A 6137-nucleotide genomic window follows, 5' to 3' on the forward strand; every position below is an offset into this window, starting at 1 on the left:
AGTCATAGTTACATCTTAAATAACAGGACTTTAAAAAATTACCTCACAATCTCAGCACATTTGTAATTAAATATCTGCCCCAAAACTAATATTCATTGAGAATACTCTCCTTTAATACTGACTCTATCATATTGAATAGGAATTTTAATGATATATAAACTAACACCCACAGATTGAGGCATATGCCAGAATTATTTTGTCATTTAATAATGTTGACATTATTATTTTTTTGTTTCGGATTAGGAAATATAATGTGGATTTAATCTAAATCATGATATTCCTTTAGGTTTAAACACTGAATGTAAGATAATGATCTGATTTTCTCTTTTTTTGTCACCTGCAATGAGCCAACATGTTTTAATATTTCTCTATGAATTTTATAAATTTCTTCTCCAAATATGGAAACATGTTCATTGCTTTGTGTAACTCAAAACAGAATACATTTTTTAAAAAAACTCTGAAGCATCTCAATATCCTCAAGAATATAAACTCCATAATTTAGAACAGAGCTAAATGTAAGATGATAAACATGATTATAGTTAAGAGTAAAGGGGGAGGAACTTGGTGCCAAGATTTTGTATTCTTATTCTCTAAGAATTCTTTGTGAGATAGAGAATTACTAATCCCTTGACTAATCAATCCCAGTTTAGGAACATGATAGGATTCTCATAGGACAATTTCTAGTCTTTGGTTCTTCTTGGAAATCTCTTCTACTGAAGCAAAGCCAATATTTGTATCAAAATAAATCAGAAATCTCTGAAATGAAGGTCTCACTTTAAAATGGACAGTAATACTTAATTTATTGAAATATTGAAGTGACATATGGTGTACTATGAGGAGGAGGGATTATAGGCAAATTAACAGATTAACAATCCCCAAAAATGAATGGTTGGTAGTGACTTGCATGTTCACACATAAAATTATGACCTGAGGATTTTAATCCATCCCCTGTCGAGTTCTACTGGATTTCCTGGAATACAGTTACTCTACTCTGTAGAGGCCAGAGCAACTCCATCTTCGATGCTCATCTTCCATGTCTACTTCTGATTAACCCCAGTTCTGGGAATGCCTCTAATATTTCCAGTATATCTATAGTTCCTTGTGTAAGAGCTTGTACTAACTGCAAATCCTGATCTTAGGCAGATTCACATAGCAGTCTTGCATTTCCATAAGGGGTCAACTTCAATTGTCCTACACCTTTCTTTCCTATGATATATAATGCCTGGGCTGGGGGTTAATGGTGCAGAGATCCGCCATCTTGTCTCTCCACTGCCTGAGGCACAAGCATGTCTTCTGTTCATAAGTCTCTGTTGAATGATCCTTTCTGAGCAGCTGGATATGTCAGCTTCTTTCTTCAACCTCTCAGATTTTGAGGGTAGAGTTGCATAGACTGACTCACTGCAGAACAGACTCCTTTAGGCTCTTCTGCATCTGTGTTGTGGGGAAAATACTACTTTCTTTCTGGTGCATATTGAAAATACCCTTGCAGTTATGCTGTCATAACTGCATGTGATCACCCAGCCACAAGTTCTGTGAACATGATGTGGCAGCATGACACAGGACTTTGCTTACTCAGTTCTAAGGCGTACATTATTGTTGTTTTCAATGTCATCCCTAGAATTTTCTAAATTACTTGATTTTATTGATAGCTTAAGATAAATTAAAATCACTTTAAGAAAATGGAAGCTGCTCTGCCAGTGGATAGCCTTTTTTTTCTTATCAAATAAACTTGCTTTCACTTTAAAAAGAGAAAAAACAAATGAAAAGAAAATGGAGCAGCAGAAGGTCCTGGAGCACAACTCCCCATTGCATGTTGCTAACAAAATACTTACCAATATCAAGGCTGATGAGAAATAGAACTGGCTTACACTATTGAAAGTCATGTCCCTTATAGATATTTATAAGGGAAATAGAATATATCACCAAGTGGCTTTATTACTTCAGGCATTCCATCTCAGAACAAATCACTATTGTCAAGCAAATGCATTTTTATTTTATTAAAATTTAATATTATGGTAAAATACAACGGAGAAAAGTGAAAATATTTTTAAATTATGAATAAATAATACAGCAATGCAATTATTATTTTTCTATTTTATGTCATAGATTCCATTTTAAAGGACTAACATTTCAAGATGACTGAACTTATCTTCACTTAGGAAAATAAACCTAGAAATAAAATACACTTTACACATTATTAGGTCAATCAGTGTGGAGTAAAACATTAAAGACTATGATTAGTATATGTTCCTTAAAATATTTAAAATGAAATGCCATATTATTAATAATTTACATGTCTATTACTACTGAGCCAACCAGCAGTTTTATGGGTTTGTCAGTCCAAGTGTTATAGGTCAGTGTTACACATGAATTCTATATTTTTATTTATTCTTAATGAGGGAAAAGGCAGTAGGATCTAATAAATTTGGGTGCATACAATTTTGGTACCTACAAATACACATCAAGGATTGAATCCTAACAAAACCTATGCATCTCTGATAATCATTGCAGATAAATATATTCTGACCTAAAGACCATGAAGTAGAATAATCTTTTTTTTTTTTTTTTGAGACGGAGTCTCCCTCTGTCGCCCAGGCTGGAGTGCAGTGGCGTGATCTCGGCTCACTGCAAGCTCCGCCTCCTGGGTTCACGCCATTCTCCTGCCTCAGCCTCCGGAGTAGCTGGGACTACAGGTGCCCGTCACCACGCCCAGCTAATGTTTTTTGTGCGTGTGTATTTTTAGTAGAGATGGGGTTTCACCGTGTTAGCCAGGATGGTCTTGATCTCCTGACCTCGTGATCCAGCCGCCTCAGCATCCCAAAGTGCTGGGATTACAGGCGTGAGCCACCGCGCCCGGCCATGAAGTAGAATAATCTTTAACGGAGAAATATATTAAGATACAAAGAAATTTAGTGTCCTGGGTTAAATTTGATCACAGACATAATTAACGCCCTTTACATGTCAAGTACTCCTCTAGGTCGTGGAATAAAGTAGTGAAAAACAGGCATAACACTTGCATTAATAGAACTTACATTCTAGTAGAGGAGATAAATAAATATAATGCTAATTATGTAGTGTAATATCTAGTGGAGGCAAGTGCCATCAAGCCAACTAAAACAGGCTAAGGGTAAGAGGTTGACTTGAGAATGTGTATGCTAGTTTGAATCAGAAAATCAGAAAGACCTTTCTGGGGAGGAAACATTTGAGCAGCGAGCTGAATGAGGCAGAGAGTGAGCCTTGGACATATGTGTGACACTTTTGCAGTCAGAGAGAGTGACATGGGGAAGCCCAGATTCGAACAGGTCATGTTAGAGGAACAGCAAGAGAATCAATTAGGCTACATAATTATCAACACATTAGCAAAGACTGAACCACAAAAAGCTTAAGGATAAATGTATGTAAAGAATATTTCAAAAAGAATATTTCAAAACTGATCTAGAAACAGAATTACTGTTGAAGTAACTCTCCCAATGCAAAGTAAATCCTGAGAAGGTGGACATGCATTCACTTTGCCCTGATGGCTAAGATCCATGTATAATCAAGGCAACTAAGGGTTGCCCATATAGCTGTTAATGAGGTTTTTTGTTGTTGTTGTTGTTTATAATGAGTATAGTTACCTAAATCTTTGCATCACTAATACACTTTTCAAAGTATGCTAGAATTTCAATAAGTATCCAAGTGAAGCATGCTGAAAGAATTTATATATAAATACATATTTTTGGCATTGACCATGAAAAGGCTTGGGTAAGTCTTTTTATTAACTGTATAATGTGTATATGTTGAACCCATAGTTGTATCATGATTCACACAATTCTGAAAATGTGTAATTGACATCTATATATAATATAAAGACTGTTTATACTTATGAAAGGAATATGTTGAATTAATGACAGATTCATCAAATCCTCATATAGTGTATGATATATTCAAAATAGACACATTTGTGAGAGACTCTCCATATCTGTTGAAATGGAAAGACCCATGGAATGTTTTAAAACACACTGCCTAAAGGCAGATGATTTTCAGGTGATCCATTTGAATACTTCTAACTTTATTAGTTTGTGAATCAGTTTGCCAAACTCCCAAATCAGGTTGCAGACTACAAAATACAGTCATCATGGTATTCTGGCAAAAAGTTGGGATTTTAATCTGTGTACCATTCTAGCCCAAATAAAATTACCTACAGTGTACAAAGTTCTTTGGCAAGGTCACTAAGTTCCCTATTTCAAATTGAAAACATATTTCATGTGGTACAAATGTTGATCAAAATAAGATTCTGTTTTGCCAGAGCAGTCTTATCACTCAAACCATCCTTCCCCTACTCTATTTGCACAGTTCTGGACCAGAATGTTGCTGAAAACAGTTGTTGATCCTTGATTTTTAAGTAAAAAATTAAAACAGTCTAAGAAAATATCTTTTTAGAGAAATGGTATGATTGAGACAAAAAGCAGCATAACCTATGCCAAAAATATGTATATTCTTTTATAGTTATGAGTCTGAGAAAATAGAAAGATACCATATACTGAATCTGGAGTAATGCTACGCAGAATGTCAGATGACTCTTTATGGAAAACTGATGAATTTGAGAAATGGCTTTCGATAAAAAAAGTGAAAAGAGAATTGTCCTCTTGGAAGAATCATCATCAAGAAACTTCAATTGACAGTCATATACTATTTAACAGAAAACCATGTCTTAAAAATATGTTATCTAATCCAGGCAAAAGGCCTACTATATCACATGATGCAAAGACTGTTACATAGATCTTGGGAGGCGTGAACCTAAACAAGATTTTTTTTTCTTTTAAGCTTTATAGACAGTGAGCGTTGGATAGTGTTCTAAGAAAGAGGATGGTTTTGGTTTTCATTATTGTAGGACAGAATAGGTTGGTATATTGTTATTTGAAACTATCTTATGCAGCTTCAGATCAAGGACAGAATAAGCCTAAGAAATCCTCAATAGATTTTAAAGCAGCAAAGACAATTATTTATAATTCATAGTTTTCTATTCTAATTAGAGTACAATTCCTGTCTATTCAACATTTAATAGTCACTTTTAAACAGATATTTGTCGAACATTGCATGAGAAAAAAACACCTTATAAGTTAGCCTGTAAGTCTTGGTATTGCATCCACTTTTTAAATTTGCTCAACACCAGAGCTACTGTGTGCCAAGCACCATAGAGATTTAGGTAAGTGAGAGATGACTCTTGCCTTCAAGAAGTTTGCAGTTTTTGGTGACTAGACTTTCCCTTTTCCAAAGTAGTTTAAGATTTGTATAGCTCTGTTTTCAGAGAATTATTTAAATATGTCTAAGGTATTCATATGAATGTGTGCTCCACATGCAGTCTTCTGAACAATCAATTACTTCCCAAGCTTTGGTAATCTACTAAATTTTCAAAAGAAACAAAATAATAGGTTTAGTGTGGTTTAAAGAACATTTTGGGCAATTTACTAATATTTTTCAGCAGTTCCTTCATTGTATAATTATGTAAGACAATTTAAATTATTATATTTAAAGCTATTACCATGAACTAACTACTATCAGGTTTGTTCTACCATGTACTACTTACTTTGAAGCTGGTTCATTTGGTTTTGGAAATATACTTTTTCACAAAATTGGTGTCATCTCTAGCAAAAAGTATGTGAGGTTATCCAGATTGATCATGTTCTGCTGAGTTTGCAGTAAACAGAGCTGAAGCTTAGTTTGGGTAAAATTACTAAATAATTACTTCTGACAGTTGTCTAGCTATCCTCAGAGTTCCTTTGCCTTCCAGTTCCAATGCTGTTAATTTTCCACTTTAATTTCCTAGCCCTCATTCAAATTGTTATAGGACTCATTTGTGACTATATTTTGTGGAAAGGAGACATTCAAAACTGTGAAGGAAAAAAAAAGACACAACAAAATGACACGTTTTTCTGAAATTTTTGTTTTTCTAACCATATTTTTTCTGATTATTCTGCTGAAACTGAATAAAATATCTCTATGTGTCCTAGTTTTGCTGTAAATTTCCTCTATAATATTCAACATAATTTCATATTACATCTTAAGACCTTCATTTAAGCAAATCACACAACTCCTAAAAGGTGCTGCATTGAGGCCGGGCACAGTGGCTCATGCCTGTAATCTCAGCACTTCGG

This window comes from Pongo abelii, chromosome 3 (genome assembly GCF_028885655.2).
Source record: "Pongo abelii isolate AG06213 chromosome 3, NHGRI_mPonAbe1-v2.0_pri, whole genome shotgun sequence".
Lineage (NCBI taxonomy): Eukaryota > Metazoa > Chordata > Mammalia > Primates > Hominidae > Pongo > Pongo abelii.